Raw genomic sequence first — 14,271 nt, 5'->3', positions numbered from 1 at the left:
TGTGGCAATGAGCTCATACACAAGGAACAACAAATTGTGAAAGTAACTGCTTTTCTAAAATGGTGAATGCTGTGTGGTCTAGCCAGTGGCCAAGACTCAGGGTGAGGGAGGGACTGCCAGTGTCTCTGGGAAACGGACTTGGTTGGCCTCGGCTGCCAGCAGAGATCTGGGAGCAGCTGGTGCTCCTCGTGAGCAGTGGGAGCTTTGAGGAGCAAGGATGAGCTTTCCAGGTTAGCCTCGCTGTCATGTGTGCCTCGTTCAATGCCCCGAGTGTTACGTAGTGGTCTGAGTGTGCCCCGTGGCATTCTCAGAATTTTTCATTTCTAGGTTTCTGAGAAGTGCTATAGTCTCACTCTGGTCCCAGCGTGGTGGTCACTGGGTTTAATGGAAACTCTCCAGCTGTGTTAATACGTGTCATCCTCTGCACTCAGGTGTGGTGATGCCGGCCCGTGGAATCCCCTCATTTTCCATGCGCTGTCACAGAGGGCTCACGGTTAAAGTTCCAGCCATGGTTCTATCCAGGGATGGAATTTCAAAATTTAACTACAGGAAATAGACCAACATGAAGTTTCCCTAGAACTCATCTTTGCAGTGTTTTAAATGGAATTGAGAAACACGTAGGGCCCCTTGCTCCCATGAAAAATTTGTTCCCTGCTTTTCTTTATAGAAGCCATTTCCTTCCCAGAACATTTAAAAACCATTGCACACGGTGTTCTGGGAGCTGGAGGAAGATTAAGAATGACCTTTAGCTGAGGAAAGAGGCAGCACAACTACAGGAGATTCTGACCTATTTTCTTTCTTTTTTTTTTTTTTTTTTTTTTATGTGTATAATGTTGCATATCCATGGAAAACACTGGCAAGGTCCCAAGCCAGCTTCAAGTGACTCTAAATATTCTCAGAGAAATAGCCTTCAATCAATAGAAAAATTGTCTAAATGCGCAGCAGGATAAAACCCAGTTCAGATCTGTTAAAGGTTTCTCCCATTGAAAGGAGGGCTGGGATTTCATTTTAAAGGACGGAACATAAGATAAGGTAGACGGTAATACTATTTCCTTACACTGGCTATTACTTAACAGTTTGTGGAGCACTTTCATGATTGTCTCTTTGGATTTTTCAGAGATAGAGTTAAGAGAGCAATGATATAGTTAAGAATTATGCAATTATATAGCAGATAGTATTAACAAGGGGTAAGAACACTCATCTTAAAACTATACAAAACAAAAAACTTTCTGGGACGTCTGGGTAGCTCAGTTGGCTAAGTGTCTGCTTTCGGCTCAGGTCATGATCCCAGTGTCCTGGGATCGAGTCCCACATCAGGGTCCCTGCTCACTGGGGAGTCTGCTTCTCCCTCTGCCTGCCACTCCCCCTGCTTGTGCTCGCTCACTCTCCCTCTCTCTCTCTCTGACAAATAAATAAAATCTTTAAAAACAAAACCAAAAAACTTCTGTATGTGTTAAATAGCTAATATAACAGATATGGCAACTAAGGGATGAAACATGAACAGAGTTAATTTGGCAAGAAAATAAACATTTATGAAATGTGAGCCTGGCACTGTGCAGGGATCTTGACATGCATTATTCTCCTTGGTCCTTACAACAGATTGATAGTATTGGGTATTTTACCAAAGGCAAAACCGACAGAGGAATGGTTTCACTGAGAGAGCACAGTAATTGTACAATCTGAGAGGTGAGCCCCGTCCATATACCTCTAAAGCCCATTGTCTTGCCATCATGCCACCGTACCTCAAGTTACTTAGCGTGAATGTTGCGCATCATTTTTTCTTTCCTTTTGATTTTTATCACTGCTTCAGTTGAATGTGATCACACTCTCCATATCTCCTTTCATCACCATGATCACATCATAATAATAGTGATCATTCATTGACCTCATTCAGTGCATCTTATTATGGTTACTTAGAGATATCTCATCTTATCCATGTTCTACCATAGTGTTCCTTGAAAGTAGGTCTTGAGTCTTACTCAGTTTTATATCTTAAGCAGCATCTTACATACTGTTCTGCATCTAATATTTACTCAATAAATTTTTATTTTAAGTTACTTAGTAAATGATTCATGCCAACTTTATATTCTATTGATTTGTGCTGGGGGCAGGGAGTGTTCAATAGTATAATAAATGTTTAATAGATGATTTTGAAAGAAACTAAGTGAAGCAAAATGCTCATAATCCCTTAAGCCTATTAACTAGAGAGTTTCAAGGAAACAAAAAGTGATTAAGCTAAAAGATGGTGGTGTAAAGTTGTGTTTTCTTTATCCCTTCCATGAAACCTACAGAATGAATGAAGTTAAAATGGATGAAATTTTGATAGGAAAGGTCCATCTGCAGTAAAACTAGGAAGTAGCTAAAATCTCAAAGTACTTTATCCCCCAAATATGGTGCATCTGGACTGAGTCAAGGGAGGCTGGAAGGAGTTGAAACACACCTTTTGGGTTCCAATTAAGATTCAGAGTTTTCTGAAAGTAAGTGTTACCAGGGGTCCAGGTGATGCTCTTTTACTTAGAGCAAGAACTGAGGGTCTTTGCTCTACATTGCAGAGAAGAGAGGTTGGTCAGACAGACGGAAGGACATTACTGGGCAAGGCATGTTTATTTCCCAAAGCAGAATTCCTCTTTGGGAGGTGAGGCAGGGAGGATGAAAAGGTGGTAGTGGCAGCCAGCTTAGTGGTGGTTGATTGATTCAAACAAGCGGCTACAGATATGCATAAATAACCCAATAAAAGGCTGGAGAGCTGGGAGTCTCCACCATGGTCCTTACATTTTGCCGGGGCCATCTGCTCACTTGAGAGGTCAGAGAATAAGGCAAATATGGTTAAAAACTACTGAAGCCCAATAAAAACCCAGTTTGAAGCCTGCCAGCCTGAACTCGTCTCCATAATTAAAACAAATGGCAAGTCAGGCAAGAACCGCATTTCCTTCAGAGCAGGGAGTATGTTTTCAAGTTGATGTAGGTCCATTAATGTCAAAAGCAAATAAAAATCACAAACAAAACTGTGCAAAGAAACTCAAAAACCAAAAGGCAAATGAAGCATAATACTCTTTTTTTTTTTTTAAAAGATTTTATTTATTTATTCATGAGAGACAGAGAGAGAGACAGAGGCAGAGGGAGAAGCAGGCTCCCCGCAGAGCGGGGAGCCCGATGCGGGACTCGATCCCAGGACCCTGGGATCATGACCTGAGCCGAAGGCAGACGCTCAACCGACTGAGCCACCCAGGCGTCCCGAAGCATAATACTCTTAAGAGGAATCATTGTAGCACACCAAGGATTTTCAGATGTGTATTTGTCTGCACTCCCAATTTTAAAAATACAGAAGGTCTTTGTGAAATAATTCTGAAGTGAAATAATATGATCAAAGAAGAATAGGCAAAAGAAGACAAAGTAAGCTAAGAGTGATGAATGAAATTGAAGATAATATAACTATCCTAGAAATGAAGACCGCATTAGAACAGATGTTGAAAACATATTCAGTGATGCAGAGGTCAGACCAAAGAGAATAAAATAGCATTTATGGGGGGGGGGGTGCGGATCTCCAAATAAATAAAAACTAAGTACAAGATGACAGCCAGCCAGACAACAGTCAGTCAGCATATGGGATGATAGTGTTCCTAAAGTACGTAACAGAACAAATGGAACAGAAAATAAAAATATCAAAAATAAAATGAAAACTCCATGGGAACAAACTATGATCTGACTGTGCATTGAAAGAGATCTTGGGGGAAGAAACTTGTAACAGAATCATCAACACAAAGACACATAGTCAAGTTAGTTGAACTTTAAGGACAGTATAAGAATCCACATGGGCATCTAGGCGAAAAAAGCATGTTTCTTACAAAGGAGAAACGAACAGACTGACCTCAAATTTCCCATTGGAGATATTTCATTAGGGGAAAAAAGTACACAGTAAAATCTGGTTAACTATGAGATGAATCAAAATAAAGTCTCAGGAATGGGGAAGGCTTAGAGTCAAAGAATTGAGGTAGAGTCTTGAATCCACTGAATTATAGAACTAAACCAAATGCACAAAATTATGGTTAAAGAACAGAATGTAACTATTGTAAATCCTAAACATCATAAAAGTACAATATAAACATATAATAGTCCAAAATGGTCAGTAGCGAAATTAGCTTTTTTCTTCTCTCCTCATTCATAGCTTGGAGCCACAGCTACCATCAAAGGTTGTTGAACTTAAGAAACAAAATGTACTTGACCACTTTTAGAAACTGATGAATAATATTTAAATTTTTTGCATCTGTAAATGATTTCTGAACATCCTCTAAACAGTCTTTAAGTTTTATGGTTCTCTCATGCTTTAAGAGGATTTGGTGATAAGGCAAGGTAAGGTAGATATTGTCAGCAGGGTTACTGACTAAAATGTTAAACCATTCAGTTTAAAAAGAATTTTTTCCCTGGGTGGCTCAGTGGGTTAAGCGTCCAACTCTTGGTTTCAGCTCAGGTCATGATCTCAGAGTCAAGAGATCGAGCCCCGCATCAGGTTCTGTGCTCAGTGTGGAGTCTGCTTGAGATTCTTTCTTTCCCTCTGCCCCTCTCCTTGTTCCTGTGCACTCTCTCTCTAAATAAATAAATAAAATCTTTTTTTTTTTTTTCTAAAGAGAATTTATATGGCCATTGTTGGTGATTTCAGTTTTTCACTATTAGGAATAATCCTGAATCTCAGGAGTGATTAAATTATGAAATTATGACCTAAGTGCTGGAATACCATGCAGCTGTTAAAAAGAATGAAATAAGTCAACAGGGATTAACATGGAATGATGTTCAAGCAGTGTTATTAAATAAAAAATTAAGTTGCAGACTATAGTTTGATATCCTATTTGAACCAAAGAGAAGACTATGCATGATACTGTGCATGTTTCGTGGCTACCTCCAGGACCTGAGGTAGATGAGTGTGAACAGGGGGCGTTTGCTATTTATTTTATTTACTATGTACTATTGGAAATTGTTGTCAAGAGTAGAAAGGACTTTTTTTTAAACCACAGATTAAGAAAAAGACAAAGGACAAATTTTAATTTTTCATTGGATGACCATAACAGTCATGGTAGGGGAGTTAGAAAAATGGTCTGGTGAAACTGATTGGCTTAGGAGTGTCCTTTAAGGTTCTGTTCCCACTGCCAGGGGGAAACTTTGTCTGGCTATGACGGAGGGCATCCCACCCCCCAGGAGAAAACAGGAGGAAGGGATGGTTACAGTCATGGATGGGAGCCTGGGAAGGATGCCCGTGATGTGGAATGGCCTGAACTCAAGGGTAGTGTTCCAGATTGAGGCATTTTCATAGTAGATTTAGGTGTTTACCTGGCTGAAGAAGCCAAGGCACTGAGGAATACCTGGCTCAGCACAAGATAGGGATAGAAATTTACCTTCTGTAAGTAGGGGTACTCTTACAGGAGAGACTAAATTTCAAGGAGGAAGAACATGAGTTGGCTGGGAGGAGACCTTGCTGGGTCCCCTCAGTAACTAGGTAGATCTTGGGGATCAGCACCAAGTCCTAGAGGGCAAGCTCCTGAGGTACGCTGGAAGTGGGGTATGGTAGAGCGACAAGACTGGTATTCTTGTCCTAGTACTGATACCATGTGACCCCTCTAAGCCTATTTTTTTCTTGGTGGGATATTCCCCCTCATGATAAAAAGAGTTTAGAGGGAGGATTGAGAATGTGTGCAAAAAAAAAATTGCATGGAAGAAGCACAAAGCATTGTATGCTATAAAGTGGTCTCTCAGAAAATACCCACCTTGCTTCCCAACTTCTGCTCATTTTGATTCCCAGAAGTTCTTCTTTTCAGCTTCTCTGACCTTTTGGCATGTTTCTCCACCCCTCTTGTTGGGGTTTCCTCCCTGCCCACCATGACCTCCTTAGAGTCACACCACACAGATGGTCTGCCTGGCTGCTGGCAGCAAAGAGAGAAGGCTGGCAATGTTAATCGTCCAGGTGTTACTTATTTTTCTCAGAGAAACTGCCTCTGGCTGATAGGGCTCTACCCCTGTGGCCAAGACTTCTTGCTGTAACTCCAGAAACCTCCGCCAGCGCAGGGCACTTGCCAGCGTGGCTCTCTATGCATTTGTTCTGCGCTAGCCTCCAACTTCAGGGGAGAAGGTGGGCTGGCTAATTTCTGGGCAAGGCCATCACTTTCCTCCCCAGCTCAAACTTTGCCAATGTGAAGGCTCTTGGACCTGTCTGAGATCAACTGTCCCCTAAACTGATAACACTCTATTTTGGAAACTTTCCTCAGAACTATTAGCAACATGAGAAGGCCACCAGATAAGAACCTCAAGTTCCAAAATGCCTGTGATAAGGCAATAACCTCAAGTGCCTAGACTTCAGTAGGGAATCTTGTCTGGGCTTCATATCGGCAGAAATGCTTAGTTAGGGCAAAGCAGCCATTGAGAAAACAAGTTCGACAACAAAAAAGCCAGACCCTAAATGCCTTTTGTTAAGGAGAAGTGATGGGGATAAACAGGCATTCAGTGAGTGCTAAAGGCCTTCTTCTCAAGGCTTTCCCACATGCTCGCTCTTTCTGGTACAGTCTCCTCTCATCCAGCTCCTACTCATCCCCCAGGTGCTGGCTTCCATGCCACTTCCCCTGCTCCATTCCCTAACTGCCCTATGTCCCCTTATTATTCATTCTCATAGTTGCCCTTTCATTTTGCAGCACTTAACACAATTGGAATCAAACAATTTGTGTCATTTGCATGGGTCTGGTTTGGTGATAGATTCCCAGCCCCTAGCACAGTACCTAGGTGCACATCAGTATTTGTTGGATTAATGCACCAGTGTTCAGACTGAAAATCCCCAAACATATATCATGGGGTTTAACACAGGACTCTGACAGCTTTGGCTGATGTCACAAGGCAGTAGATTGCTGTTTACCCACAACTGTAAAGCAAGACGCTGAACCACACATGCAGGGCTTGCAGAGGGGGTCAAAATACCCAGTTTTGCTCCCTTAGCTTCTGGCTCCTCTCACTGGCATAAAGGCTTTTAGTTGAGAAGTCAGCTGATGTGGGAAATCAGAGGGTTTCTCCAGAGGGTTGGGAGTGTTTCCCCTTACCACAGGCTAATGATAGCAGCTTCACAAAGACCACTTAGATGTTGGTGTGGACGTGGAGTAAAGTAAACCTGGGGCATTGCTGGCGGGAGCGGAAGCTGGTGTAGCCACTGTGGAAAACTGCATGGACGTTCTTTTGAAAATTAGAAATAGAGCTGTCATATGATCCAGCAATCCTACTTTTGGATATTTATCCAAAGAAATTAAGTTCTCAAAGAGATATCTGCACTCCTTTGTTCACTGCCACACTATTCACAATAGCCAAGATATGAAAACAACATAAATGTCCATAGACGACAGATGAATGGATACAGAAAATGTGCTGTGTACACACACATACACACACAATGGAATATTTCAGCCTTAAAATGAAGTCCTGCCATTTGCAAAAACATGAATAGACCTGGAGAACATTATGTTAAACGAAATAAGCCAGACAGAGAAAGACAGATACTGTATTTTCTCACTTATATGTGTGATCTGAAAGAGCGAAACTCATAGAAGCACAGTAGAAGCACAGTAGAATGGTGATCATAGGGGCTAGGGGGAGGGGGAAATGAAGAGGTGTGATGGTCAAAGGGTACCAAGTGTCAGTTATGCAAGTTCTGGAGACTCACTACACAGCACAGTGCCTGTAGTATGTACCTGAAATCTCCTAAGAGATCTTATGTTAAATATTCTTAACACATACACAAAAATAATAATGTTAACAAAGGGTGTGAGTGGAAGCTTTGGGAGGTGGTTGGGTACGTTTGTAGCCTTGATGGTGGTGATGGTTTTATAGGTGTATCCTTCCTCCAAACTCACTGAGTTGTATATATTAAATACGTACAGCTTTTTACATGTTAGTCATATTTTAATAAAGTGGTTTAAATAAACAAAACACCCCTGATTTGTGACTCCTCAAACTTGGGGGACACAGAGGGCTGGTATTTGCTTGGAAAAATACACAAAACAAAACCACCCCTACAGTAGAGTAGAGGATGTTTGTTCATGGCTGAGGTGGAAGGGTGGATGTGACCAGAAAGAACACGTGTAGCTGCCATGTTGGCATGGTCCTTTAGAAAGAGACCCTAAGCTACTAGTTCCTACCTGAATAGGTGTGTGTGTGTGTGTGTGTGTGTGTATGCACGCGCGCTGTTGGAGGGCTGGCCAAAGGAGAGGTCCTGTCAACACCCTGCAAGGCTGGAGGAGCTCAGCGTGGCACCTTCTGAGGCACCCAGGATGGGTTTTTGACAATGCCTGCAGGAAGCCAAGGCCAGATTCCAGGGGTGCTAAGATCTCTGCAGCCCTAATCCCTCCTCTGCACCCTCTTCTCCGTCAACCCATGGGTGGCTGAGTGGTGGGTCAATGGGGAGGGTGGCAAGAATCACTTGGCTTTCAGCAAGCCTAAGCTGGAAGAGGGGAGAGACTTTAATTTTAAATGAATTTCAGAGTTTTGGCTGTTAGAGAAGGCTGGACTTACTAGTTATGAAATGAAACTTATGCTAAGAGTGACCAGAGGACTTATCAAGAACAACTGTCCTGGAAGAATTAAGATCTGCCGAGGGCAAGGAAACAGCCACCAAAGTGTGTTTGCAGGGGCACGTGTGAAATAAATAGGGTTCTTTATGATTGCCCCGCCCAGTCCCTCTCATGAAATGCAACAGTCTGTGTTTAATCCTTGCATAACTATGGAATATAGGTATTATCCTAATTCATCAGAGATGTTGGAAGGAAGATCCAGGGGATTAGGCAAATTGCTTGGGGTCAACCGGTCGGTGAATCTCAGAACTAGGACTCAAACCCAGGGTGTAGTTCTATATTCTTTACTCTCTGTACCACATACCAAAGCATTTTCAATTTTACTTCCCAAACAGGTTCTTGGTTTTGAACTGGCCTTCTCATTGTAAGTCAAGTCATCTGTACCCAAAGACAGGAGAAATGATAGGATACGCACCTTAACAGAAGGGAGGAGTCATAATAGTTCATTCAGGCGAGAGCGGTGAGTTAGAAGGGAGGAGCAGGTGGGGTGGTGATAATTGGCTACCACAGCAATACAGACTTGTCATCAGGGGCAGAGGGAGGAAGGAAGGATTAGGGAGGATAGGAGGTGGCTCTGCCAACAGTCCCCAGTGTCCCCTTATAGCCTGTTCTCAGCTGCAGAGCTCTGTGGCTCAGGTGGCCACAAGACCCCTGGAGACCCTCTTGGCACTGGTTTGACAGGGCTGACTTAAGTGAACTCTATCCTTGAGAGGAGAAGGAAAAGCTTACAGGTGTACGAGAGTCATTTCCACAGCAGGCTTTTCCCCAAAGCATCTTACCTGAATTGATCTGTGCCAACCCCCTCCAGTACCTGCATGGGTAAGAAGCACTCAGGCTTACAGACCACAAGGCTCTTTTTAAAACTCTCCTATGAAGACAAAGTAGAAGAGAGGATTAATAGAATATTCAAAGTTAAGCTCAAGTTTGGGACAAGTGCATCAGTACTGTTATTGGTAGCCATGATGCTAAGAGAAGCTAATACCATACTTGGAAAGATTCACAGAGAAAACTTATTTCACAAAGCAGCAAGGAGCAGAGCCTCAAAAATGTTCTGGATTGTGTTTATCATACAATGGGGCTCATTCACTGCTATGCAAAAATCTAAATGAACCCAACAGACTTCTTAGTCCTGGCTGGCTGCTTGTCAGGTATATTGTAACAAAACTCTCCAAATCCAAATAAAAGATGGAAAGAAATAATTAGAAAATAAACTATATATATATATATATATATATATATATATATATATATATATATGGAAAACTTACTAGGTACCATGCACCATCCTACCTATACATTATCATAATGCTCTGAGGAAGGTACTATCCCATTCATGGATGGGAAGCTGAAGCTGCAGGGCTTTATGAACTTGCCTATGGTCTGTGGTTGGTGAGTGGCAGAGCAGGACTCTAAGCCAGGCTGTCTGGCTTGACTGCTTTGAACCACGTGTGTACGGTACTTCTTGTTTGGCGCTTTACGACTCCATCTTTGTATTGTTTGCCATCAGTGGCTGCTGGGCTGTTCTCAGCTCCTCTCTAGGGAGAGTCTGTAAGCTCCTAGGGTCTCATCCTGCTCTGTGTGGCTGTCATTTAAACATCTTCATTTCATCGTCTATGGAATCCAGAGAGTTGTTCTGGATGCTGTTGATGGGCTACACTATAGTTCTATCATTACAGGAATCCCACAGTCCTTCAGTTGTCCTCAAAATGTCTATGCTTGGAAGATGACAGAAATGCTAGGCATAAAATAAGTGTCAACAAAAGCTCATATCGAATTTAAAGAAATGTCAGGCTAATCTATCTTTAATGAAGATAGAAACATGATATACAACATTATCTCTAGACTGCTGTCCTCTACCCTGTCTTGGAGAAGTGGGAGAAAAGCTATAGAAAAAATACAGTAGGAAATGAAATCAGAACCCATCAGTTATGATAAATAAAAGTAACTTTTAAAATCATTTAATTTTATATTACAAACCATTATAGACTATTGAGATGCTCATGTTCCAGAGGTGACTAGAGGTATGAATGCCAAATTGGAAAGAGACATCCCCTTTGAAGGTGTCCAGTTGGTTAATCATGGCAAAGGGACTCCCAAAGGCAAGTCAGTCTGCCATCAGGAAAAAAAAAAAAAAAAGAAATTAATTTCGAAATCATGACTTTGGAAAGATGTGGCAAGGCACATAGACCTAAATGACACTTGCAGTAATCCAAATCCTCTGGCCACATGAATTTTAAATAGGACATAATATCAATAACCTCCCTCATTCATTCTTTGAATAAATTATTATTGAGCACCTTCTCTGTGCCAGGTACTAGACTAGGAGCTGGGAACACCCTAGAGAACAAGATAGTCTCCACTCTCATGGAATTTAATACAACTAGTATTTAAGTTATAATTGTGATAAATGCCACAAAAGAGAAGTAGAAGATGAAACAGAGTGTATACCAGCGTGACCTGAGTTAGTCTGAGAGGTTAGGGACAGCTTCCTGGAGGAGGTGATGTTAAGGGGAGATCTTGAGGGTGAGGAGGACTTAGCTAAGTGAGGAAGGGGTGGAGGATAGACCTGGTAGTACAGAAGAGACAGCAAGTACTGAGTAAGACCTTGGGATAGGAGGAGCGGGGGTTATTGGAGAATCTGAAGGCATCTGTGTGACTGGTGTGCAGAAAGTGGGTGCAGCAGGTGATGACACTGGTGAGGTAGAGCATGCTGTCTATCTACGCCACAGTGGAATTCTGTAAGTCCTAGAAATCCATGAAATATAGAAAGGAAGGTGGTCATTCCTCTAGAAGTCCCAGCTTTAGAACTCAAGTGCGGGGGCTAGTCATGTGGGCTCATCTTTAGGAAGCACTCTCGTACATTTCACAACCCTAGAAATGGAATTCTTATCACCCATCTATAAATGCCCATATTCTACCAAGGATCTCATTACAGTAAGACGAACCAGCCTGGCTGGCCAGCTGAATTCAGCAGGCAGGAGTTGTAAATACACATCTCTACTGTCACACATCGTACCAGAATCATCTGACCCCAACTTGAGAATTGAGCAATCCTAAAATACCAGAGCTACTTCCTGCCACTGCCAGCCTCCTGTCCCAATCTCAGAAAGGTAAAACCAGTGGAGCAGGTCTGTGTAGGTCTCGGCTTTTGATAAAACAAACCCCAAACACTCCACCTTGAAACCTCCAGCCTCTCTCTGCCCTTCCCCCCCCCGCCCCTGCAATCAGTCAAAAAGGACTCGTTCTCAGCAGGAAACTCATGCTCTAATAAACTCTCCCTATGGCAGTCAGCGGACGATCCATAATCTAGATAGCAGTTTTTCATGGAACTCGTCAGTGCTTTACAAACAATGATGAAGCCTCTTCCATGCCCCAGTAAGAAGGCATGTTTTTTCTTTACAGCTGAGGAGAAGAGTTCGTTAAATGTCCGGTGGGGGAGGGCTGCGGACACAATGATAACACTAGGAACCTCATTCATTCATCCATGAGGCTCCTCGTAAACCTAACCAGAATCACTGCTGGCACTGATCGATCTGATCGTTCCAGGTTTTCTGTATCAGTGTTTAGTCTAGGACTTCTTCCTTTCCCTTTCTATTATTCCTTCAGAAAGCTCGTAGAAACTAGAGGTTAAGGACCCAGCTAGGAGAACTATCCTTATGTCTAATTCAGACTGGACAGCCCCTAAGCTGGAGTCTGTTACTGAGACGGCCTTTTACTCTGAAGAGGAGATGGTGATTCCAGGACTGTACCCTGCCCGGGGCCTCTACCTGCATTGCCCCCGGTCTCCCTCAAAGAGCCTGCTTGTTACGACTGCACACATGCGAAAATAAAGGAAACATACTTTTTCTCAAGAAGTATTTTGGCCTCCCTTCACATTTACCCATCATTTCTGACAAAATCAACTCGTTGAAAATAATCTACTAGATATTACCCCACCCCTCACATTCTAGTCTCCTTTGAATCAAGAGTTTGTCTAGCTTGTCTGGTGTTACTGGAAGGGTTACTTCGTGAAGCTCACACTAAGGTGCCAGCATTATGAGGGGCAGTATGGAGAAGCGGTGAAGAACACAGATGCTGGGGTCAGGCTTCCCAGCTTCCACTGTTTACCAGCTGTGTCATGGACAAGTCTCTTAACTTCTCTAAGCCTCAGTTCACTCACCTATAAAATGGGGATAACAGGGTTGTGGTGAGGAGTAATGGGACAATGTATGCACAAAGTGTGTAAACAACAGGAAACCCTTACATGGTAACTGTGATTATTGTTCTCCAAGTAGATGTTGCCTCTGGAGGGCATGCCATACACTTAGAAAACAGGCAGGATCCTGGAGCAAATACCCGGCCCGTATTTCACCAACAAGAAGTATCTCTGTCCCAGGAGGATCATTTACATTAGGGCATCAGAGAGCACTTTGTTGTGGGTTTTTAATTTATTTTTTTAGAGAAATTTAAAAGCCTTGAAATGAGACAAAGGAAAAACACTTACCAGAATTGCAAAGTTAACATTTTTATTGAACTGAAATTGGTGTAGAACAAAAGGGACCACCACAGCTGCTGAGCTTAGTAACAACTGAAAAGTCTGTGTGACATTTTACCTTGAGAGTCCTAACATGGTTTGGGTGGAACTGAGAAACAGTGTAGATATATATCCGTATCTATATATCTATATATAGATCTGTAGATCTCTCTCTCTCTCTCTATATATATATATATTTTTTTAACACTTCAAAATATTTTGAAATGAGCCTCACAGCTTTGTTTAGTTTCAGGTTACAGAGAACACTGATAACATCTTCTGTTGCCTTCATTTAGTAGTATCAGTTTATATCCTTTCATAAAAGGTTCCTCAAAATGCTGGCTATAATTTTCCCCTATCCGGTACACGTAAAGAAAAGGATTTAGGAACACTTAGGCAAGTAATAAACCGTATGAACTTCAAAAGTAGTAAGGGTGGATACCAAGCATACATGACTCAACACTCACACTGCCAGAAACACCATGAACTGGCTGAGGAGTTTCAGCCAAGTTCCAGAAGCAAAGAATGCACTAATGGAAGGGATAAGGCAACCAAGGAGAGTGTTGGAACTAATGGACCACTTGTGTCTAATCCTCATTTCAGCATCTTGCTTCCAACATGCAAGTATGCATTTCTTTTACATAATAAGGTAAAATACTTTAAGGGAAAAGAAAACTATAAAGTTTAAAAGATCAATCAGATGAAAGGAAATTAATACTGAATTTTTTATGATCAGTGTGCATAGAGCAATGATATAAACTGATCACACCAATTATTTTTGTGAGAGCAAGTACTGAACATCCATTGCTACTCAGGGTTGGAAGTTACCCCCTCTCAAATATTCCATGGGAAATAAATGACAAGATAGGAAACAGAATCCCTACTTAAAAAACAAAACCACATCTACTCAATGTTCCTTTTGGTTTGTATTAAGTCAGATGCTCATTCAATCTGGAGTTAATCTGCTGTTGGTAAAAATTTTCAAAAGTGCTTCACATTATTTTAGAAGAAATGTGATACAAAAATAACAACTCTTTCTCTCATCTTGATAATGCTGTTTTATACTTACTTTGTCTCTCAAAACAACTAAATAAATTCTTCCACCGGAGTAACTGGTACTAAGTGGCCACTCATTCCTGCAGCAGTTATTTGAGAGAATCTAAA

The sequence above is a fragment of the Leptonychotes weddellii genome, chromosome 7 (assembly GCF_054177405.1).
Source record: "Leptonychotes weddellii isolate Sample4059 chromosome 7, ASM5417740v2, whole genome shotgun sequence".
Lineage (NCBI taxonomy): Eukaryota > Metazoa > Chordata > Mammalia > Carnivora > Phocidae > Leptonychotes > Leptonychotes weddellii.
Note: the sequence above shows the minus strand (reverse complement) of the source record.